The 26,349-nt window shown below is 35.9% G+C and overlaps 1 long non-coding RNA gene across 1 annotated transcript in view; it reads left to right on the forward strand.

Annotated features, from left to right (window-relative positions):
- Nucleotides 1-25,533, forward strand: part of LOC138696085 (uncharacterized) — a 138,554-nt gene extending 113,021 nt beyond the window's left edge. The window contains exons 2-3 of the long non-coding RNA XR_011331230.1: nt 17,655-17,845; nt 21,208-25,533. This is a non-coding gene — a long non-coding RNA (uncharacterized lncRNA). The remainder of the gene's footprint in view (nt 1-17,654; nt 17,846-21,207) is intronic.
- The last annotated feature ends 816 nt before the right edge of the window (nt 25,534-26,349 follow it).

Raw genomic sequence — 26,349 nt, forward strand, 5'->3', positions numbered from 1 at the left:
TTTGACATTTTCTCATTCAATTTTATTCCTATATTTCACACTTCATTTTTCCTTTTTATCCTTTATTAAATTATTTAATTTAAATGTCTGTACTTTTTCCAGTGATTGAATCTTTCCTTCTTTCTTTGCCTTTCAGTGTCTTCCTTGCTTTTCTCTCTTTTTTTTCTTTCATTTCATTTTCTCTTAGCCATTATTTATTTCATTTTCATTTCTATCATTTTTCTTCCTTTTGTTTCTGTAATTTCTGCTTCCTTTCATTATTTTATTCGTTTTTCCTTCTTTCATTTATATTGCCGTTATAATGAAAATCTTTTTAGGTTAATGGTTTTCTTGATTTGTTTTTAAAAACTACTTCATGTCAAGGTGCAGTTTTATGACTTGCTGAAAACAGTTACGTTTATGTTTATTATTTTAGTTTATTTATTGAAAGTTTTTTGTGAAAGTCATTCCTTCTCTTTCTTCAGCAGTGTTTTCTCCCGTTTATTCTTCTTTCGTCCTGTAGTCTATTAATTCTCTACTTCGTTTCATTTTTCTTCTCCTCTACCTTCCTAAGTGCACGTCTTGTAGTTCACGTCCGCTTCGCCAGAGCTTTGACCGTTCCCTCCCCCCCCCCCTCCCACTCATTCGTATCTGGGTCAGGCTAATGGCGGCGCATTGCAAGTATTATTACCACTTTTTAATAATAGGTATGTAACTCGTAATGAATAATGCCTCGCTCTCTCGTTCTTGTTTACCTCCTGTAGAGGTGACGTCACTCCAGGCCGGAAGAGGGAAAGGTCTCCCTGTTTAGCGGGAAACCGTCTTAAGTTCGTGCCGGATGTTACGATGGAGTTCAAATCTGAAATACGTTGGCAAGCACCAACAACGGTTAAATGTAAACAGTGTTTAGCTATTGTCCCCTTACTTACTTACTTACAAATGGCTTTTAAGGAACTCTGAGGTTTATTGCCGCCCTCACATAAGCTCGCCATCGGTCCCTATCCTGTGCAAGTTTAATCCAGTCTCTATCATCATATCCCACCTTCCTCAAATCCATTTTAATATTATTCTCCCATCTACGTCTCAGCTGTTGTCCCCTACATAATATCATAAATGTTGGCTTGTTTCTTTCGAACCATGTTCGGACTTCAGCTGTCGCTTCAGTGGTTACTTTACAGTGTTGAAGACAGTGGATATATTTATCTTCCGTCCATATTCAGAGCCTGATTACAATTTCAGAGGCCCGGAGCTTAATTTTCTCTATGAGGCCCCTTCTTTTCATATATGGTAACTAGGTAGGGTTACCATCCGTCCGGCAAAAGGAGGACATGTCCTCTTTTTTTAATAATTTTATCCTGTCCGACAGGCATTTTTTTAAATTTGAAATGTCCGGCATTTCGCATTTGAACTGGAATTAATATGAATATTGAATAATGTGCGATATTATGCATAGAATATCTAAACAAATGGTGAAAACCTATGAAAGAATAAAGCTGCTTTATTGAATGGTTGAAGCTGGAGCACATAAAAAACATAAAATATGATGACCTATTGATATGCATTAAATTCTTACACTTTAAAAACTCACTATTCATGATTCTAAGCTATTTTTTCAATTTTATTCTGCAATGTTCAAAGATATGCCAAGCAAGTTAATTTGGACAAAGATTTAAGTTCAGATAAACAATGATGCAAATTATTCAATTCCAATAGTTCTGATAGCACTGAAACTTTCTCAGAACTCTTAAAAATATGTGAATTCTATTTATTTATTCCAAGTCACAATGGAAGTGTTGCGAGAGTATTTTCCCCAATATCTGATCAATGGACAAAGGAATGAAATCGCATGCTAACGAAGAGTCTGAGGTATCATCATGGTGAAATATAATTTCAAGGACATGTCCTGTGAACATTTCCATAGTTATTTGTTACAAGATAGAAGTTTATCTCTTCAGGCTCTTGTGCACAAAGTGGGCTCCACCGATAAGTAGGGTACAGATGTAATACTGATCCAGCAACTAGTGAGAAATCTGACTAAGGTGAGCCATTGTTTTTATCTTTAATTTTGTTCCTACCAATTTTTAAAAAGTCCTCCTTTTTCAGCAATGCCCTCTTATTTCAGATTTCATGTCCTATAGAATTTCTTCACATGGTAACCCTATAACTAGGCCTATCTTATTTTATTTAAATTTTGTCACCTATCTCCTTTTACCATGTATTTATTTGATAGAAATTTCTATAAATTCTCTATTTTGAGGAGAACGATTAAAAATAAAGTGGTTCCATAAGGTATCAGTTGTTATGTGTGGCCACAAGACAAGTCAGAGATGATTGCATTGGTTGTAATATAGTAGCCTCGTTTAATTATTAGGCAGCGGCATTCCTTTTAAGATTTGTAGGTCTTTATTGCATGCACCGATAATAAAATGAAAATGCGACGTTGTCACGTCTTGTTTGTTGCTGCTATATATATTAATATAACATGGATATGGGCTAGGCTTAATTGCTCAAAGCATGAGTTAATTTGAGTTAATTTGAAGATTATTTATATTATTTAGATTATTTATTTTAAATTAATTATTTAAAGAAATAATTAAATAGAATAAATGAATAATAAAATAAAGTAATATAAGTAAAAATTATGTAATTTTATTTTAAATGTAAATAATTAATTAAAATAGGCGTACTTACTTTTTAATATCTATTCATCATCCGTGTCACTTTCTCTTAAATCCACAATGAAACGTTCCCTATCTCCTGTTGTGTCTTGTATCCAGTACCGTTCTCCGACCTTGATTGTGTGGTCAACACAGGACGACCAGAGGTTAGAATTTATGTTTTCAACTCCTTCTCTTAAATGCTCACACACACTAGCACTGAGGGTTGGGGTTGTATTGTTTTTTCTCACATGGGACTTAAGGCGAGCTCATACTAGCTCTATCGGGTTAAGAACACAATGATAAGGGGGGAGACGAAGAACTTCATGTCCATAAGAGGTAGCTAATTCGTCCACTATGTATGTTTTATTAATATTGGCTTTCCTAATTGTTTGCATCATGGCTGCTTTAATAGGAATGGGATGAGGCACTGGAATTTTGTGATATTGCATAACATTTATGATGTCTTTTACAGATGATCTAAGAGTGGGAGATTTGATAGCTTGCCTGGAGTGATAACTCGCATTATCCATAACAATAACACATTTTTTGTCTCGTGGCAAATTTTGGAGTAATCTAGTTTTCAACCAATTTTCGAAAACTTCACCTGTCATTTCATCGTGACTATCCACTTTAGAATCTTGTATGTTTCTTGCAGATAAATAAAGACAATTGGGAACCCATCCCTCTCTTCCCCCAGCATGAAGCACCATGATACGCTTCCCTCTTGAAGATGGAGATTTCAAAATACAACTGCATGTGCCATCATCCCAACCTTTCCGAACAGCATCGTGCGTATCGTACCATGTTTCATCAAGAAATACAATTTGGGATCCTTCAGACCGAAGTTTATTTAGGCGTTGCAAATAATTATAACGCCATGCCACAATTCTTGCGGATTCCATAATAGCTTGTTTCCTTTTCAGGATACGAAAACGAAACCCAAGTTTTTTTAACCAATTCTCTTAAGGTTGTTTCTCCATAAGGAAAACCGGAAAGTTTGACTTTTTGTAATAATTATTTTATTGTTAAGGATTGGCCCTTATTGTAAGAACTATATATTTCACGGCGAATGTAATCACACGTAAAACCATCTACTTTATTAAATTTTGTGACTTTGTGTCCACGCTTTTTAGGTGTCTTAGATCCCTGTTTTACAATTTTACTTACAGTATTTCTATTTAATTTAAGAATTTTAGATGTCTCCGAAATTTTTTCTTGACCTAAATTGTTTTTCAGAACATACATGTGAGCATTGCACACAAACGTTTGACACTGCTTACATAATTTTGGTCTAGCTTTTGAATTTGAATTGTTATTTAACTGATATATTATTATTATTATTATTATTATTATTATTATTATTATTATTATTACCATCGTCGTTATTGACGTTCATGGGTATCGGTTCCGACACTTCACTCGCTTCCCACGGCCTCCACATTTTTATTATACACTGAACTGTAATATAATTAATTTTCACTGTGAACTAGAACAAGACACACTGCTAAAATTTGCAACTCTGGTTTATACACTCCGCGTGGAGTATTGGAGCGGCCTTCAAAAGACTTGACGACGACAACGGACAGAGCGACATAATTAAAATTATTGAAACTACAAAGCTTCCGTCCTCTTTGACACCGCTAGCCTACTAATTGAACGTGGCCACTATACCGGTACTGCTCCTTGTTTCCTCTAGTGCAGTAATTCAGAAGTTTGAAAGAGATGTTCATTTTCTTCAATTTTGGCTTAGCTTACACAAAAAGATACCTCGGCTGTCCACAGTTTAGTAGCTGTAATTGTTGCCTCTGTATGCCAAAATCTTCATTAGTCTATGTTAAAACATTCTTAACTTTTTTGAAACTGGAGGTCTCTGTGTGCAAAGGAGTTACTGCTTATGAACGAACATGCTTGCTCAATGATCAGCGTTGTTTTTGCTGTTGTTGAACTTCAGTAGCTTTCCGTTTTCTTTTATTGGCTCTTAATTCAAATTTGCTTGGGATTCCATTTTTAATTACGGACATTCCTATAAAAACACTTTAACGCTACCACTACACACCGATAATGGTCCTATGCCAACAAAAATTAGATAAGCTAGACACTTGGTTTAACACTCAATACAATGAGAACTGACAATGTTGTTGACTTTGGCTGCTGAATTCATTATTAATTATTTAAATAGGCCTACTATTACGGTTTGAATAAACTGTATATGGTAGCCAATGTTTACAAGTTGAACATATTAAACTCTGCAATCAACTTATGACTCTAAACTTCAAACAATAAAGCGATTTTAATGCGTTTTCTAACATAATAATTCATTACGGAATTACTTATTTCCTCAATTCTGATTTTCAGTTGGCAGAGTTATCTATTTCATTTGCATAATTCGTTTTAAAAGAGTTAGTTCCTGGATTTTGAGGCCCCCAGAAAGATGAGGTCCTGCGCAGAGCATCAAGGGCTCCTGCCTAAATCGGGCCCTGTCCATATGCCTTTCTCTTCCCTTCCATATGCCTCTCTATCTTTGTTCTGTCTCCAATGGCACATTTGCACCATGCTGATAGCATGAGAGAACTGCACTGTTTGTGGTTGTCTAATAATAGTTCAGAATTCTCTCAATAATGAGGACGGAGAATGGTGAATATAAACCATAGGGAAATCCTGCTCACTTTGCCATCCCTTCTTCCTTACTCCAATCAACGCAGGAGTAGGATTGCGTGGGAGTTGTTTACAAACAAACTTGCTTGATGGCATCTTGTCATTGTCAGTGTCGACTTTCTACTGAAACGAGTGAACTTGAATTTAAGTAAACAAAATTCAAAATTGTGGTTCATGGGTTGTGAATAATTCAAGCAACCTGATACAAACTGCTGATTACCTGGTTGGATTTTTTCTATATTTTACCCGACTATAAGACGCATGTCAGGTAATTCTACGGCGAATCCTGGAATTCATCTCGCCAAATATCACCTTGTTACCGGCGTCAAATAACCTGGTAGTTGATAGAGCGACGCTAAATAACCGATTTAAAATAATTGATGGTATTAATTTAAAGGCATGATGAGACCGATAAGCTGATTTATTAATGATAACAATCGAGGTTTTATTTTATATACCGTCTATGCTTATCCTCTTAACAAAATTATTGGTTTTTCAATACTTTGTTACATATATTTTGAATTGAACGTTTTCGGCTCTATTGAGCCATCATCAGAATATAAAGTAATCAAACAAAAATATGGGTGCAGTTTTCAATACAAACATTACAAACCTTTTATACATGTATTTGGATTTGAGGGAGGTGGGATATGATGGATTAATCTTGTTCAGGATAGGAACCGATGGCGGGCTTATGTGAGGGCGGCAATGAACCTCCAGGTTCCTTAAAAGCCATTTGTAAGTAATTAAGTATAGTATTTAAACATTATGAACATTGTGCAAGTGTTTTCTCTTTTGGAAGATGTCTTATTTTCCTCGAGTTAAATGTTGCAACTGCCTCTTATTTACTTTCTGAAAACTTGGCAACGCTGCGTGTACAAATATCTATTGTGAAGCTGCACTTTTGTCTATCTGACAATCCTCTCTTCACTTAATGCAACGTTGCAATACTTGAAAGAATACAAGTTAGTTTGGGCACTCCTTGCTGTATCCCGCAAACATAGACCTAACCAATCCATGCAGTTTCACTTCCTAGCTTTAAATTTTTAGTGCTAAACAGCATGATTTCTCATTTCAAACAAATAGCGCGTGCGCAGAACAAGCAGTTATGGTAGCACCAATGCATGTTCATTTCTCGCTCTGAAGTCAACTGACTCGACATTAATTTACGTTTGCCTGTTTGTCATTGTTTATGTAATGTCCCTCTCGAAATCCTTTCAATGAACATTGTTCACTAGCAAATTTAAGGCAACATAAGTAAGTAACCTTCATTAACAATGTTTACTTAATACTTTCACCAAGATCAAGACGTGTTAGGCACATTTTTAATATTCACAGAGAAGAAGGAATTAGATCAAATGTACCATTTATTATTCTCTGTCATATCGTAGTTCTAAATAATACTTTCTTGCTATAAAGTGTGACGAAGGAAGATTTTGGACAGAATTAAGTTTGGTATGAATATTAAAGCCCGGCTAGTGGGTTCTCTTAACCTTTCACGAGTCTCCCTTGTTGATTTTGGACTTGTAACAAGCACAATTGTATCCAAAATTAAGAAAAGACTGTCGCAAAAGTAATACATACTTTTCATTATTCATTTCTGTTCTCTTGTACGGCGGAAGAACCCGAAGGCTTGCACTGCAACCTGAGGCTTGTTGTATTTACCACTCCTATTCTGTGCGTGATTGGGTAGCCGAACGACCGAGTCTTGTACAAGTACAACACTCCGCACCGTGAACTTAACCCGAACTATGCGATGGATGATAATGATGTTTATGTATATTAATAATGACGAAATGAATCCGAGGTACAACGCCGAAAGCTACCTAGCATTTCTGCTTCAATTGGTTGAGGGAAAACTCCATCGCATAACTTACCCCAACCAGGATTTGAACCCGGGCCCGCTCGTTTCACGGTCAGACTTGCTAACCATTAGTCCACAGCGATGGACATTATTCATTTTACATATTTTCCTACAATTCAATTTCTTTATTATGTTGTGAATGATATTACCGTTTGTAGTCTATTTGCTTGAATTATTATTATTCGAAATACATGGGTAGGCCTACCTAAATGAAATCATTTAATACACATAATGCAAGTCCCAAAATTAAGTAATGTGACTTCATTTATAAATTGTACGGTTTACAGAAACATGTAATTTTCCACAAATTTATACAGAGTGATTCACGAGGATTTACCGTCACTTACGGAGCTTATTTCCGAAGACATTCTGGGCAAAAAACATCATATAAACATTTGTCCTTATCTCAGTATTTTCAGAACTACACTAATATGAAGTTGTTAGTAAAATACCTTTTTCTTTAGTTTTAAGGGTAAAGAATATTACAAATAGAGAATGAACTGTTCAGAAGTGTCATTTCTTTAATTGGCTAGTGTTCTGAAGCTAAAAATGTGTTATCAATAGCTTTGTACAGATTTTGTTTTTCAATTTTTAACTAAATATGACATCATTCTTATGTACTTATCACATCCCAGATGAGCATACAAACAACCTGCCACTTGAGCTACACCAATAGCCCCAATTTTTCTAACATGTAAACGAAGAATATAATGTGGTTATTCCTGTTTCAAAGTCTGTTGTAATCTTGAGCGCTTGGCTGAAAGAGAACCGTTTCCTTGGGGGGGGGGGGGGGGCAAAGCAAAACCATAGAATTCCCATATAACGGGGTTATGGGGGACATCATTTACCTCCCCCTGTTATAGCTTGACCGTGATACAGTATATAGGAATATGATCATTTTAACAAAGGTATTTTCGGGGGGCATGTTTCTTACAGTGTTACATTCATATCCGCTATGTTTCGGACCTAGTTGTATTAGGCTTGAACTGTAGGTCTACTACAAATTGAATCGAGTTTCGCAATAAGAGACCAAGCGCCAAAAACCTGTTTCGAGATATTGGCCATTGAAATAAATCTGTTTTTTTTATATAAAACATTTTATGCAAGAAGCATTATAACATTCATCTATTACAAAAAATAGCACAAATAATACCAAGAAAGGCTAAACCGATTTTTAATAAGAGACTAGCAGTTGAAATAACATTTCAAAGCAAAATAAATAAACGAATTTTATGCAATAAACGAATTTTTGCTTATAAATAGCAGCAAAATTCAGATATCGCATTCTTGATTTTTTCCGAGTTAAATTAGCCTGCCATCAACAGATTTTTGCTAATATCTCTTTTTTTCTTCTTCAAATTGTCGCTTGGTCTATTATTTCAAAACTCCGTCCAATTATAATAGGATATAACTCAAAACAATCTCCCTCTTTTTCTCTCTCGTACAGAAACACACGCATACATCAATAAAACTAAGTAACAGTGCTAACAAACTTTTTATACGAAATTTACCTTCCTAAAGATAATATGAAGGGTTCAGAACCATAGTTGGCCAAGCGCCATTTACTAAAACCGTAGAAAACAAGGGTTAAAATGAAGTTATTACCATTCAATGGAAACATATAGCAAGTAATATAAAGTACACACATTAAAACTAAATGATATGTCAATCTTCATTAAACTATGGTATTCACTTAACTTTAACCCTTGCTTTCTCCGTTTTTAATAAATGGCGCTTGGCCCACTATAGCTCTGAACCCCTTCATATATGAAATGTAAACTGTAATTATTTTATTTAATCTTGTCTTTAAGTTTACACATTGTACCGGGATTACGTTTCTTTTTTCTGCGTTGTTGTGCAGTGTTATTCATATTTCTCCAAGTGGCGGCCTGAATACCTGCAGACTTCTAATACATGAGTACAGGCTGTTACAAAAGAAACATTACAGTGCTTCCATTCCTCAAATGAGGTATAGAAATTCTTATACATTCATAAATTTAAAATACATATTATAGTCCAGACATATGGTCTGTAGACATTAACTGATTAATTTATTTTTTCTTTAGTTGGTTATTTAACGACGCTTTATCAACTACTAGGTTATTTAGCGTCGATGGGATTGATGATAGCGAGATGGTATTTGGCGAGATGAGACCGAGGATTTGCCATAGATTATCTGGCATTCACCTTACGGTTGGAGAAAACCTCGGAAAAAACCCAACCAGGTAATCAGCCCAAGCGGGGATCGAACCCGCGCCGAGCGCAAATTCAGACGCGCAGACAAGCCCCTTAACCGACTGAGCCACGCGCCGATGGCTTGATCAGTTTAAGTATGGGGGGGGGAGAGAAAAAAAATTAATTCAATATTTTCTAACGTTAATATAAAGAAAAGAGTTGAAACATGTTTGGCGGGGGGGAGGCAGTGTCCCCCTATGCCAACCCATAAATCCGCCTATGCTTGGTTTAATGACAAAAGCGTTTTATAATTCCAAAGTTCTTTATATAAGTAATTTCCTAAGGATATAACTTCGCTTGTAGATGTATTGAATTAACTTAAACTAGAGAGCTAACAGAAATGCTTCTTTCGTTTTCTACACATTTAGTCTGAAACACCTATATGTATGGGTGTACAATGGCGTGGGCGAGAAAAAGAAGTTATGTTTTACTGCTTTGCTTTTATTCTTTTGATTGTTTTCCTCATGGTTCTACGACTATTATGTAAGCCTTTTATGGCTTTAATAAGTGTATTCAATGAGCTGTTATAATATTCCACAATTTCTTCTTATTTATACGGTCGAACGTTTTACGTAATCTTTGAATGCTAGTCGCGTTTCGTGATCACAGTGACATTTTTGCTTCCAACAATTGAATCGTGAATTGCGTGCGGCCGAACTGGACAAGCACCACTGAGCAAATTGTGCAGGAAAGGCAATTTTTAAAACACTTCAGCTCATGCTGCACCCATTACACAAAAGGAAACGAGCCTCTCGCGGATTTTCGACGAAACAGACTATGAGTCACGATAGAAGAGACCTCAATCCCCAATCTCCATGTTCCACTGAAAATTCTAGCTTTCACTACAGCTGTAAGTTATAGTAAATTGCAAAAAAGCAGAAGTGTAAATTTTTAGAAACCAAAAAAACTTTCAGTTTGCTTTTCTTTGTTTTTTAAGTTTAAAGGAATAAAATATACTATTCACATAACTTTACATTTTTTTATGTCTGTGTACTTCTTAAAAAACTTCGCTTAAAAAGAATATATATATATATATATATATATATATATATATAGTAGAGGCCGGCAAACTGTCGATCAGGCTTGCCCATGACTGTTTACGTCCGTGAGCGGGCTTACGCTTCCTATCGTTCGCCCGCCTGCAACCTTCCCTCTCAAGCAGGCAGGCAGTGTGGTTGCACGTGACTCCCAAACAGTCCTAAGAGTGACCCGAAAGGACTGTTGGGTTCCGCCAACCTGCAGCAGACTGCTGCTTTCAGATGCATGATAAATATGAACCAAGTCATTCAAACCTGACAAGAAGCCTATAGATATAGATAACTACTGAAAACTTAATTCGTTGTCTTCTGAAACGTACCGTTAATAAAGACAAAGAAAACTATTTCTCGTCAACATAATATCCATTAAATGCCAACAGTTATTATAAATTACTTGCACTTTCCTTTTCATTGTAGTAATATAAATTTAATGCAAACCATTCAAACTTCCAGCTTCATAAATAAAAAGAAATCTGTCCCTCAGAATTTAAATAGCAAATCAATATTCTGAAGAACGAAAAACTTTTATACGGTTTACAGGTATTTATGAGGCTTTTAATTGTTGATAAGGAAAAAGTTAAAATGAAATATTTTTCTATAATAGTTGTTGATATTCATAATAATTGTTACCAATATCTTTTCAACATACTACTCTCTCTTCTCTTCTCTTCTCTTCTCTTCTCTTCTCTTCTCTTCTCTTCTCTTCTCTTCTCTTCTCTTCTCTTCTCTTCTCTTCTCTTCTCTTCTCTTCTCTTCTCTTCTCTTCTCTTCTCTTCTCTTCCCTTCCCTTCCCTTCTCGTCAACATAATATCCATTAAATGCCAACAGTTATTATAAATTACTTGTACTTTCCTTTTCATCGTATTAATATAAATTTAATGCAAACCATTCAAACTTTCAGCTTCGTAAATAAAAAGAAATCTGTCCCTCAGAAGTTAAATAGCAAATCAATATTCTGAAGAACGAAAAACATTTTACAGGTATTCATGAGGTTTTTAATTGTTGATAAGGAAAAAGTTAAAATGAAATATTCTCTTCTCTTCTCTTCTCTTCTCTTCTCTTCTCTTCTCTTCTCTTCTCTTCTCTTCTCTTCTCTTCTCTTCTCTTCTCTTCTCTTCGCTTCTCTTCTCTTCTCTTCTCTTCTCTTCTCTTCTCTTCTCTTCTCTTCTCTTCTCTTCTCTTCTCTTCTCTTCTCTTCTCTTCTCTTCTCTTCTCTTCTCTTCTCTTCTCTTCTCTTCTCTTCTCTTCTCTTCTCTTCTCTTCTCTTCTCTTCTCTTCTCAACTAGTCACAAGTTACGAAATATTATTTTGTTGAGTCAGATGCACTTTGCAGGAATATGAAATGTATAATATTGTCTTATTACTTTATGAATTCTGTAGCGCAATAAATCGTAAAACTGTGTTTCTTTAATCAAGAAATATCTGCCGTGTTGGACCATAAAATAAATATTTTTTTAAGTGACTAAATAGCCAACGAACTTAGGTTTCAAACTAGTACTGTTTCATCTTAACCAGCGCAGACTGGCTTCCGTGAATGCAAGTCACTCTACCTTATAATACGAGCAAACAGGCAGGCTTTCTTGGGTCCCGCCTGGACTGAACCTATAAAACCCGGGCTCAATGGGTTGAGGCTAAAAGTTAACTTGCTTTGTAGCGTCATCGGAACCCAAGCCTGACGGCAACCGGGTACGGGCGTGAGTCATGTGTGATTTGCCGGTCTCTAATATATATGGTGTTCGGGTAAAGGGGATTGTCATTTTTTTTTGTGCAGATGGAATTTTGTTCCCCAGATGAACACACAGGTTAAATTCTACAAGTGGGTGTGCGAAAAAAAAAACTAGCATTTGATGTGTTTTATTTGTGTAGAAAATTATTTGCAATAGGGTTCCGAAGTTTAATTTTCATCTATCTCCAAATTCATTTTTGTGACTTATCTCCCTTTACCCAAACAACATAAGATAAAAATTGTCTTTTTTCCATCCTGTTGTAAAGGAGTAAAATCATTGTTATCTGTCATGAACTGCAGAAATCTGACATGTCCAAGCAATTCAGATTTTTTTTTCCAGAAAATAGCCCACTAGAGGAAAAAAATTCAAGCTCATATACATGAAACACTAGATCTTATTATTATGCATTAATAAAAATAGTAATTTCAAAATACCAAACTCCCTTGAAGATGATCAGTTTTTTCTGTCTCCTGAGAAATTTATTCAAAAGGACATGTGGAATTTCTTCAATTCACGACTCAATTAAGGTAGACACTTCTGTTAATAGTAATTTTAAAATTTCTCAGCTCAAATGATAAGACAATTATTTGAAGTACCTACTCTCTGATTTTTCCCATTGTGCACTATGCTTTTTTGTAAGGAACGCATTCACAAAGTTGATGAGTCATAAAGTTTAAGGTATAAAAAAAGGTAGGGGGATTGTCCTAGCTTTGTCTTTTTCCACGCAAAGTTTTATATGTTGCTTCAGGTCACGACGAGTAGAAGTATCGCGCTGAATTGAGTTTATTCTGCATCACTGTCCCATTGCTCTTAACTCACAATCATTAACGTCATCGTCTTCTCATTTTCTTATCTCTCGTCGTAGAAGTACGTCTTTGTAGCCATGGTAGTTCGCCAACCACTTAGTAATAATGCCCAAATATGCAAATCTGGCTTTCAGGTAGTAGCTCCCTGTAAAGCAAGTTTGAATAATTTCAAATTGAAACAACGCTGGATTTGCTGTAGGTCACCCATCTTAAGAGCTCCTCTCGACTGTCCACCTCGCAGCCCTGATCTCACACTGTGAAGTTCCATCAAGAGCATCGTTGCACAGATACGGTACGACATCATTGATGAATTGAAGGACGCCGTGCGACGCGCTTTGCAACAGATTACACCAGCAATGCTGAGGCGAATGTCACACCGAACCTGGCGACGCATTATTTTTGTGTGAGTAGAATGATGGTGTCATACTGACCCTTTGGATACTTAGCACATACAGTTAGTGTAAAGTGGATATATGTCTGCATTATGACCAAAATTATATTTTAAATAGTGTGTATATTCTGTACTTCTGTTTTTCTTTATTTATATTCCTTTTTCCGTTTCACTTTTTCTTTTCATTCTCACCCCCTTCTCCCATTCTTTGTACTTTCCTTTTTGCTTCTATTTAACACCTATTATCTTCTTTTTCCTTTCACCCACTTCTCATATTTCCTTATTTTTCTTTCTATTTCGTTGCTTTTTCCTTTCCGTCTCGTTTCTTGTCCTCATTATATTATCTTTGTTATTCTTTTCTTTGCGTCTTTACTTTGTCACCTTTTCTTATATTTTCCATACTCCTTTCTTCTCTTAATTATATTTTCCTCGTCTTTCGTACGCGTTCCCTGCACGTCATCTCACTCTCGTGATATTTGTTCCTGGTAGGCTCGCGTCACAACTGGCTCTCGTGCGTTCATTCATTCATCTCTGATAACAGAAATTATCGCTCTGCTGCGGTGTACCTACATGCGGACTCAATGAAACTTATCTTCTAGCGTAAAGTTGTACTTATCACAAATATTTTGCCTTGCTATCAGGCAGGATAGAGATTAGTGCCAGACGTAAATATCAACAATAAACGCTAGAGGCAATGTTTTTACTTTATTTTTTATGTCGACTACAGAAAGTACAGTGAGACAGAAAAATATTAGGTTCAAGATTTTCACTGAAATACATGTCTTCAGAATTTCTTATACCGAAAAATAAAAACGATTTTTGGTTTTACTATGATGTACCGAAGTACATTATGATATTTCCGTGCAGGAATTCTGCATTACCATATGGTGAAGAATGGGTAGAACGGAGAAAAATTCTTTCCGACAGCGGGACTCGAACTCGGGTTTTCAGCTCTACGTGCTGACTCTTTATCCACTAATCCACACCGTATTCGAGTACCGATGCCGGATTGAATCCCTCTCAGTTCCGCCGGACCCCGGCCACCTAGTCACTCGTAATGAGTGCACCTCTGTACATAGTGTTGGACAATGTGCCACTGTCACATATTCTGTGACACGGTACATGAGGATAGGCCACTAAAAGGGAACAGAGAGGTATAAACTGAGAGGGATTCAATCCATCATCGAAACTCGAATCCAGTGTGGCTTAGTAGATAAAACGTCAACACGTAGAGCTGAAAACCCGGGTTCGAGTTCCGGTGCCGGAAAGAATTTTTGTCCGTTCTACCCATTCTTCATGATTTTTTATTTGCTGACCGTCTGTGGACTTTTTCCTAAACTATTGGACGAATTCTGTTCATATTCAGTATTTACGAGTCAATTTATCCGGGAATTATATACACATGATTTAACTTGTAATGATTTTTAGTACTGAATTAATGGGTCGTTATTAAAAATACAACCGCACTTTACAGTACCACTTAAAATCGGATATAACTATATTGTTATGATTTTATTTCTTAGATAAAATCATGCGATATATGAAATGATAAAGAAAGCATGTTGTCGGTTTACAAGCAAAACACATTAAGTAAGAAATATTACTTCTGAGAAAAATACGTTTGAATGTTCTTGACAAAACTGAATCCTCGAAATATTATTTTGACAAAGTTTTTTTTCTCTTTATGTGTATTTTATTCTCCAATTCTGTGTTTATAGTTATACACATACATTATGTACATTATAATACACGCCTTTTTCTCAGAAGTTATATTTTTACTTAATGTGTTTTGCTTGTAAACCGACGATGAATCCAACAACCTGAAAATATAATTATGGTGTCAGCTTTTAATAGTTTTGTATTTTTCGGATGGTCCTCTGGAACCTCCCTGAGTTTAACTGCCTCTCAAAAGAAATAGGAAAATGTCGGGGTATTTATGCCATCTTTATTAGAAAGTACTACTCAAACAAATTTACAACAATCAGTAGTAGATTTCTGAATGAGCCTTCTCGATAGCAATATCCAAACGATGCTCAATTTCAAGTTTTCTGAGTATATCTGGTGTAATAGTTTCTGCTGTTTCCACAATCAGATCACATATGTAGTTAAAGTTACTAATCTTGGTGGAATACACAATGTCCTTGACATAGCACCAAAGAAAATATTCTGAAAAAGTAATGTCGGGAGAACGAGGAGTCCATGCTATTGTACCACCACGTCCCGTCAAGTGGTTCGGGAAAGTGTAGTCCAGTGCTGTACGCACAATGGTACTCTAGTGAGACGGTGCTCCATCTTGTTGGAAGATTATGCTGAGCTGTTTATGTGTAATTTGTGGGAATATGTATTCTTCTAGCATGTCTAGGTACGATGATGCTGTGACAGTAAATTCAATGAAAAAGAAACGCCCAGTTATCATATATTGCATACACGAAATTTAATTTAGGGCTGTCTCGAATATGCGCCGTAATAATACGGGGGTTTTGAGAGCCCCATATTCGGATATTTTACCGGTTAACTTTCTCTGCCTTGTTAGAAAGCATAACATGACTAAAAAAACTTGGCTTTCATAAATACGCTCTAGAATCTAAATTAAAAATTCTTGTCACTGAGATTTGTCGATTTGCTTGATATCTTGCACAGTTTATACCTTGTAGGTGTAAATCTTATGTTGAGTAATTTCCGTTTCGACAGAGAACAATCACCAGTGTCATGCTTATCGGTGACAATAAAAGCTATAGAACTTTCTCTGGTCTTCCTTTCTATAGATACGAGGTGCGTTTGAAAAAGTTCGTGGCCTGACACATAGATGGCATTGAAAACGTGTAAACAATGCTGCCATTGTTAGCGCCATTTTACATTAGTTCAAGAACGAAAAATAAGTTTATGTTGACTACCGTACATTTTGTGTAGTTTAATTTTGAAGTTAATGCGCCAAACAGATTGGAAAAAATGGAAAATATCGAACTTAGTGCTGTCAATAAATATTTCGTAAAAAAAGGTATGAGTTCGACAGAAATTAAAGCACACGTGGATGCTACGTTGGGGGAATCCGTTCCAGCGTTTTCGACTGTGAAAAACTGGGCGGCACTACTTAAACATGATCGAGAATGTGTGGAAGACAACCTCCCCAGTGGACGTTCAGTAACAGCAACAAGTGAAGAAACGTAGAAAAAAAATCCACGATATGGTGGAGTTTATGCTTATCTCAATTGAACGGGTATGTCACATCTTATTCAATGTCTTGGGCTTGTCCAAGGCCTTTTTACAGTTTTATTTTATTACAATCTATAGCCTACATTGATTCGAAATTAAGTGAAATTGAATTTAAAACTATAAATAAATTAGGCTATATAATGTATTCTATATATGCTTCATCTGAAAAGTGTGGTGCTTGTATCACAAGGTTTAATTTATAGAAACTGTGATTTCTGCTTCCATTGGAAATGTAATGTGTGCATGTACTACCTATATCTTGATAATGGTGATGGAAATGATAGGTAGGAATATAAAAATTGTGTGTATACTGTATATATATAAAATGGATCCTTGATTAAATGGATAGACAGAATCCTAGCACTGGAATTGAATGAAGCAAAGAATGAAATTAGTAAATTGAAAGTTATGAAAGACAACAGTCATTTTAAGAGTAAGAGGGGATTTTACAGGTAGTTTGAACAGAAAAATTTCTCCAAGTGTAAGGGCCCGTTCACACGGTGCGGGAATTTCTCGAAACGGGCATTTATTCGAATCTATTTCTTGCGGACAGCAGTGTATACACGATTCGATTTTTTACCGTTACAATGAAATTTAAGTTATATACGGTAAAAAACGAATAGTGTGTACATTGCTGTCCGCAAGAAATCAATCTCAATAAATGTCCTTTTCTAGAAATTCTCTACAGATGCTGCATCACTTAAACTGGCCAGCAAATTCAGTGCTCTTGAATATTGGTCAGGATAACTCAGGCCCAATCTCGACGTAAGTAAATGCGGATTATAAACCTAAAACGGTTAGTAATAGTAAAAGTAAAGTATTATTGTTAGATAGTAGTCACGGTAGAGGTATTTCTTCACTACCAATTTCAAAACTTGGTGATGAGTTCGAAGTGTCTTACATGTGTAAGTTAAATCTATCGCTGTCTTAAAAATGTTGATGATTCAAAAAATCTAAGTTCAAACTTCTCTAAGAAGAATCATATGGATGGGCCAGGTAGTAACATGGATAAAAATAATTATAATTATTGAACAATACCTCAATAATAAAACTGAAAATAGTAACCATAACTATATGGAATTCTCAGTCTTTTCAGTATGAACGAAAGAGGGTATGTGAAGTGTGAAATACTGAACAGCTTGTGCGGGCCCTGATGAGACCTGAGGCATCAAAACAGATACAAGTCCTGGACGAAGATGTGATTAACATCACATGCACTGCATTTGAACGGTAGAGGCAAGGAGCACCTTTCCCTTCTTTTTGCTAATAGCATCAAAGGTAACATTAAAATTAGAGTTGCAATATTCCTTTGTTAGTTCACTAACCTCCCAACAGTAATTTAATGGTGTTGCCGAAACCTGCTATTTCACTTTCAGTTATTTTTACAGGAAACGGCTTTAAAATAAACGAGCCAATTTTGAAAAATACATGTTTATTTTTATCTTACAGGTATTTTATAGGCCTACCAATCGATGTACTTAATGTACTAGAATTCATAGTTTCTAAATTAAAATGTAATATAGTAGGTTTTCCAGGAAAGACGTTTGACCGAGTGGATTGGAATAAACTGATGGGAATCCTAAAGAAAATTGGCGTCGATTGGAAAGCCAGGGCTGTTCAATAACCTTTATATGAAACAACGAATCAAAGTCAGGATAGGAGAAGAAATGTCAGAAGGAATTGAAATAGGGAAAGGAGTACGACAAGCATGCCCTTTATCACCTACTCTGTTCAACATCTACTTGAAGGATTTAATGAAGAACTGTTTTCAGAACATGGGAGGAGTGATAGTAGAAGGAAGAAGAATAAAGTGTATAAGATCTGCTGATGATATGGCGTTGTTAGCAGAAAAGGAAATGATACTAAGGGATATGCTACTGGAGTTAAATGACAGCTGCGAACAGTATGGGATGAAGATAAATGCTAACAAGACGAAGAGCATGGTCATAGGAAGAAAAGTAAAGAAAAGTAAAGAAGGTAAACTTGCGAATTCTAAATGAGACAGTAGAGCAAGTGGACAGCTTCATATACTTAAGGTGTACTATAAGCAGTAACATGGGCTGTAGCCAGGAAGTCAAAAAAGGAGGGTACCAATGGCAAAGGAAGCTTTTAATAGAAAAAAGAGCATCTCCTGCGGACTTCTGGAAAAAAGAACTGAGGAAGAAACAAGTAAAGTGCTTTGTGTGGAGTATGGCATTGTATGGGGCAGAAACATGGACATTACGACGAAATGAAGAAAAATGAATAGATGCATTTGAAATGTGGATATGGAGAAGAATGGTACGTGTGAAGTGGACAGACAGAATAAGAAATGAAATTGTATTGAAAAGAGTGGGTGAGTGATGCTGAAGCTGATCACAAAGATAAAAAGGAAATGGTTGGGTCACTGCCTGAGAAAAATCTGCCTACTGAAGGATGCACTGAAAGTAATGGTGAACGGGAGAAGAGTTCGGGGCAAAAGAAGATATCAGATGATAGACGAAATTAAGATATATGGATCATATAAGGAGACAAAGAGGAAGGCAGATAATAGGAAATACTGGAGAATGCTGGGTTTGCAGTGAAAGACCTGGTCTTGGGCAGAATACTATGAATGAAATGAATAGTAGGTTTTGGCCTGCAAAACATAAAATAGAAGATTTGGGGGGGGGGAGTGCTTTAATATCATTTTCAGTGACAAATAGCAGGGGTTGGCAAAAAAATAACTTTACAATTTGATTCACAGATATAGGTGGGTCAAAATCGAGTTTTGAGCAAAACAGCAGGTTTTGGAATCAAACCATTCAATTTGTGTGAAATAAGATCAACTAAATTATTAATATTATGAAGTTTCAAATAATAATTAATATTCTAAACATAGGAATTTGACTATTAAAAAAACATTTGAGGATTAAAAAAGAATCGATCATTGCTTTACAATTTCAAAATCATAAACCTCACACAATATTATTAGGTACAACACTGACCATCGTATGAAACAGTAAATATTAGAGTTTCTTTACATGGATACATATTGGATTCTAATTTCTGTACAGGTATCTTTCAAAAAGTGAGTGCTAGTATCAGTATTTTTAGGAACGATCTATTTATTTATTAAAATTTATATATCTGATTTCTGTAATGAACAGAATGTGGAAATTTGTGGGATTCATATTGGTGGTTATTACCTTGTGTGTATACGAGTATAGGACACCAGTAGGAGATTTTAAAAATATTATATCCAACTTAGATTTATTAATGAAAATACTTTAAAAACCTAGTATGGAATTTGTAATTTGTGATGACATAAACATAAATTAGGCCTGTCTCTCAGAAAGTTTACGTAGAAATAAATTCTATGGTGCGCGGTAAAGGAGCGTAAATCATAAATGTCAGGTGTTCAGTAGAGCAAAAAACAAAGTTTGAAATGAGGACCAATATCATTAAGATGGGAAGAGGATAGACATATGCCCTTTATACTATCTGAAGAAGTACATTTCTTGTATTCACCTGGCGGTCATAACTCAAAATTATCAATTTCTGACTATGCCCTTTTTACCGCGCACCATAAAATTAAACCCGCTTCTTGAAACTTAGTCATACAGTAAGTTTCCCAACCGGAATACACTTTGGAAGTAGTGCAGCCATTGATAATATTTTTTACAGATAAAAGTTATAAAACTTGGATATAATTTCCTATCTTACTTAAAGAACCCGGAAGTTCATTGCTATCCTCACATGACCTCACCATCGTTCCCTATCCTGAGCAAGTTTAATCCAGTCCCTACCATCATATTCCACTTCTCTCAAGTCAATTTTAATATTATCCTCCCATATACGACTGGGCCTTCACAAAGAGGTTTTTTTTTCCTCAGAAATTTTACCTTCTTTAAAAGTATGATGAAGGATCGGTGGAGCGGAGAATTCTCTCCAGCATCGGGATTCGAACCCGGGTTTTCAGCTCTACGTGCTGACGCCCTATCCACTAAGCCACACCGGATTCCAATTCCGAAGCCGGATTGAATCCTCTCAGTTTAAGCTCCACCTCTTAGTTTCCCTTTAGTGGCCAACCCTCATGCACTGTGTCACAGATTGTACAGTGGCACAATGTCTAACACACTAATGTGCAGAAGTGCACTCATTACGATCCTTCATCATATGATAACGCAGAATTCCTGCACGGAAATATATGTATTTCGGTACATCGCAATAATATAATATATTCTTTAAAGGTGTTCTTAATGAACTGTATCACAAAATTAGCTAAATTGATTGATTTTTATATAGATGTATTTATTTTCCATTTAAGAAATCTGACACCCACAAATAAAACAGTTAACTTGTTCAATAATATCATTCTCTATAACTACAGTATATCTTAGCTCTTATTATATGTTTGCTACAGAGGCTATTTTTTTTTTGTTAACTTCATTTTAAAATTGTTTGCAGTTGGTTAATTAAAAAAACTGCTTTTTGTAACTCATTTTCTGATCTGGAAATTACTATCGGGCCATCTGCAAAAAGTATATTCGTAAAATCATTCTCTTCAATTATAAAATATTTCCTGGAGTATTTAGCCAACTCACAAGTGTACAAAGAGGGTGTTTCTCCAATTCTTGGACAAATTTTATATTAAAGCCTGTTTATTCATTTTGTTTCAGACAATTAAACTTGTTACCAGTTATCAACGCATCTCAGTAGCGACCGACATAGGTCTAATCAATGGTCGACAGATTGTGCATTTTGTGACGTCGGTGCAAGGTCAGACCAGATGAGCACGTGAAGAGGAGCGAAGAACGCCGATTCTCTCCGAAAAATGAGGTTTCGATTCCCTCCCCAAAAAGAATACAGCCCTATTCCCTCCCAATTTTTTGTTGTTTGAATTCAGTGTAGTCCGATTCCCTCCGTGCCTTAACCAGACACAATTTTCCGTCACACTTTACACAGACTTCGGACTGTCAAGGACATAACTGAAATAACCACTCCATACCTTTGGTGTGTTTAAAAATCATGTTAATTCTGTGGTGTTTGGGTAAAAGGAGATAAGTCATAAAAATGAGTTCGGGGATAAATGAAAATTAAACTTGGAACCCTTATTACAAGTAATTTTCTACACAAATAAAACACATCAACTGCTAGTATTCTTTGATTTTTGCACACCCACTTGTATAATTTAACTTGTGTATTCATCTGGGGAACAAAATTCCACGTGCACAAAAAATGACTTATACCCCTTTACCCGAACACCACAGAATTGGTCATGTCGATTGAGTGACTTCGGACTGTCGAGGATATAACTGAAATAACCAATCCATACTCTTGGTGTGTTTAAAAATCATGTCGATTGTGTTTAAAAATCATGTTAATTGATCATATCGATTGATGGACTTCGAACTGTCAAGGATATAACTGAAATAACTAATCCATACCCTTGGTGTGTTTAAAAATCATGTTAATTGATCATGTCGATTGATTGACTTCGTACATAACTGAAATAACCAATCCATACTCTTGGTGTGTTTAAAAATCATGTTAATAGATCATGTCGATTGATTGACTTCGTACATAACTGAAATAACCAATCCATACTCTTGGTGTGTTTAAAAATCATGTTAATAGATCATGACGATTGATTGACTTCGTACATAACTGAAATAACCAATCCATACTCTTGGTGTGTTTAAAAATCATGTTAATAGATCATGACGATTGATTGACTTCGTACATAACTGAAATAACCAATCCATACTCTTGGTGTGTTTAAAAATCATGTTAATTGATCATGTCGATTGATTGACTTCGTACATAACTGAAATAACCAATCCGTACTCTTGGTGTATTTAAAAATCATGTTAATTGATCATGTCGATTGATTGACTTCGTACATAACTGAACCAATCCATACTCTTGGTGTATTTAAAAATCATGTTAATAGATCATGTCGATTGACTTCGTACATAACTGAAATAACCAATCCATACTCTTGGTGTGTTTAAAAATCATGTTAATTGATCATGTCGATTGATTGACTTCGGACTGTCAAGGATATAATTGAAATAACCAATCCATACCCTTGGTGTGTTTAATCTTCTACATAAAAGCATTGCAAAAGGGCTTGTAGGACATGGCATTGCAATAGCATACGAGAAAAACTAACCTATCCGTTATCTAATTGTTCAGTTTTATTCTTTGTTTATAAGTCTTTGTAGTTGTACTTGGGTGGATAACGGCAGAATTTATTTTAATTTTGGTATCTGTCTACTTTTTGCAAAAACACAAAAATGTTGAAGTGTGACGTGTAAAAGCAACTGTTAAATTTTGCGTGGAAACTTTCACACTCTTTCGTCGTTCGAACTGCGGTATCATTTTCCCAGCCCATAGAATTGGTGAGAAAAGGGCATCGTTATCTACCCGTATGTAATTGTCTGTTACGTGGCCACAGAATGGTCTTACTTTTTCGCAATTAGGCATCTGTGAAATGAAATAATCGACGATATGTAACAAAAAACAGATAGACCATACCCACCCACCCACCCAGCCAGCCAGACTTTACGTGAGAGAATCGGAATATTCAATTCCAGCAGCTCCTTCTTGGCGCGGAGGAAATCGGTATATTTACAATTACTGCTTCGGAGGGAATCGGGAAGAAAAATGAACCGCGGAAGGGAATCGGTAGCCACCCAAGAGTAGCACAGCAATCGCGCAGTGGCAAGCTAGTATAGTTCTGTACACCGAAGGTAAAGGGCACTATGTCCATTGTTTACGGAATTAAGGTGTTTACATTTCCATTTTATTTCTCGCGCTCTTTTCAGTGGTGCAAAACACTAACTCCGTGTAATAATAAGCGATTTAGTCTGTTGGAAAGGATACTATATGCCTTATGCTATCGAGGTAAAGAGCACTTTCGTTTAGCCCTCCTGTAAAATTCAGTATTTGTGACATAGTGTCTTTACCTCCGGTGTACAGAGTTCTGTAATAGGCAGTTCGGGAGAATTGTTTAAGTTCTGATTTTATTTATGTGTGGAAATTTGTCTATACAGGGTGTAAGGAGTATGAGTGCCATTGTTTTAACTGATAATTATTCATGTCATAAGGAAGAAAAAATGTCCTTACAATTTTTTTATAATTGCAGTATTTAACTAATTATTTAAAGTTTACAATATTAGGCGTTTTGCAACGTTGCTGGATGGGGAGGAGGGAGTTTACAAGTACACAGTAAGCTCAAGCGGATACAGACATACCGGTACAAAACAGATGCTCTGTTCTAATGCAGGGGCGGATCGTTGTTTACATAAAACGAACAGCAAATACAAACTTTCAATCTCATTAATAGAACTTTATGGTAAATTTCCATTTTGATTTAACAATATTGGCAATATTGGTCCATTTTTATTGTACCTCTAAAAAATAAACAATAATGATTTACTGCACAAAATCACACGAACTTTTTAAAATGCAACATTTTAATCTCTCCCGCTTCCATAAAACAGTACCATTTTTAAAGAAATTTCTGTTTGTGTGATTTTCGAAACGGGGTAAGAGACTCCCAGTTTCTAATAATCGTTGCGAAACTGCTACAAAAGTTCGCCGATTAGGTAATCTTCTTTGCGGAAAATATTGATGGTACATCCTTCTTGCCTCACGTGAATTACGACGACTTTCTCCATAAATTAATGACATATGATATTCTTAACTGTGAATGACATTGTAAATTGTTTATCGAACACCTGGTACCGAACTGTCATCCGCTCGGCAGTAGACCTATGGACAGGGAGCTTGAACTCAGCTGATATGTACGTACGTCTGTGCAGAGTACTGCCTGCTGCACACGTTGCCACGTCTCTCACGCCAGAATACAATTTTGTTTCAGTTCACGAAAACGTAATAGAACACACAAATATGTATTTAAACTAATATTAACTCTTTGCTAGATATACCTACTGATGTAGGCCTAATGTAATTTTACTAACGATATAAGCAGTATAACGCGAATAAAATAAGACAAGAAATATTTTTTCTGGGAGATCTATCAAGTTTTGATCCTGCAGACCGTCCCCGACGACTGTGAAAAGGAGGGCACTTATACCCCTTACACCCTGTATATTAAAGTGAGAGTAAATGATTTGGTGGAGAAAGTACCGTACTATTAACATATAAAGACTATCAACATATAAACATTGTTATTCGTGTGGAAAAATTTATATTTATGGAGTAGGCTATGTGAGCAATGACAAATTGTTTAATTTGTTGTAAGGTACTCCAACATGTAAAAAATTTAAATTTAAAGCATCATTATTCAGCATGCCATACCAATGAATATGACAAATGTGAGCGAGTTGATGGGTGAATGTAGGCCTAATACAATTGAAAGATAAGCTGGTAAGGGTTTCTTTGTACTGCAGTTGCTACAGTAATTCTCTTTTGTGTCCATAGGAATTCTACTATCAATATGTAATAATTTTGAAGAATTGAAATATCTATCTTAATTTACCATGCTATCAGTACTATCGGAAACGTTTTTACGTATCATATGCACGAAATCAGATGTATAGAACGTCACCGTAGAGTTCAACTCAGGTTTATCAGCTATACTTCGCCCCTCAGACCTCTGAATGCCGATGTTCTTAAAAAAGAGGACGAATGCTCTGAGAGGTGACATCACAGAGCACTGATCCCGCCGATCACTGGCCTAAATTATTTGTGAATGACCAGTTGCTGGTTCGTAACGTACTGCTTAGTCATTGATCCACACGTCTACGAGATTGAAAAAAAGAGTATATGTAGGCCTAATGGTTCCCAGTTTATAGTGATCTACGTTTCTAATCTGTTTGCAGTAGCGTCGTGTAAGACTAGTATTAATATTGTAACTGCCCACGTAACTACAATTTCTTAGATTGTTTAGTATATTTTCTGATTACACTTATGTAATTAATTGATGTTACATGTAGAGCAGAATATAACTAAAATGTTGCAGAATTTCATTATAATTCCTTGTTTCATTCATTCATAATGTTCTCTCCAAAGGCAGGTCTTTCACTGCAAACCCAGCATTCTCCAATCTTTCCTATTTTCCGCCTTCCTCTTAGTCTCCGTATATACTATCCATTCATCGTAATGTCGTCTATCTGATTTCTTCCTCTGTCCCGAACTTTTCTTCCGTTCACCATTCCTTCCCTGCATCCTTCAGTAGACAGTTTCTTCTTAGCCAATTCTTTTTCTCTTCCTGATCAGTTTCAGCATCATTCTTTCTTCATCCACTCTTTCCAACACAGCTTCATTTCTTATTCTGTCTGTCCATTTCACACGCACCTTTCTTCTCCACATGCACATTTAAATTTCTTCTAATCGTTTCTCTTCACTTCGTCGTAATGTCCATGTTTCTGCCCTATACAATGTCACAGTCCATACAAAACACTTCACTAGTCTCTTCCGTAGTTATTTTTCCAGAGGTCCGCAGGAGATGCTCCTTTTTCTATTAAAAGCTTCCTTTTTGCCATTGCTATTCTCCTTTCGATCCTTTTGACTTCCTGGCAGTAGCTAATGTTACTACTTATAGCACACTAAGTATTTGAAGCTATCCACTTGTTCCACTGCCTCATTTCGAGTTCGTAATTTTCCTTTCTTTAGTTTCCTTCCGATAACCATGGTCTTCATCTTGATTGCATATATCTTCATCCCATACTGCTCACAGTTGTCATTTAGCTCCAGTGGCATATCTCTTAGTATCGTCATCTCTTCCGCTAACAACGCCATATCATCAGGAAATCTTGTGCACTTCATTCTTCTTCCTCCAACTTTTACCC

Source organism: Periplaneta americana, chromosome 3, assembly GCF_040183065.1.
Source record: "Periplaneta americana isolate PAMFEO1 chromosome 3, P.americana_PAMFEO1_priV1, whole genome shotgun sequence".
Classification (NCBI taxonomy): domain Eukaryota; kingdom Metazoa; phylum Arthropoda; class Insecta; order Blattodea; family Blattidae; genus Periplaneta; species Periplaneta americana.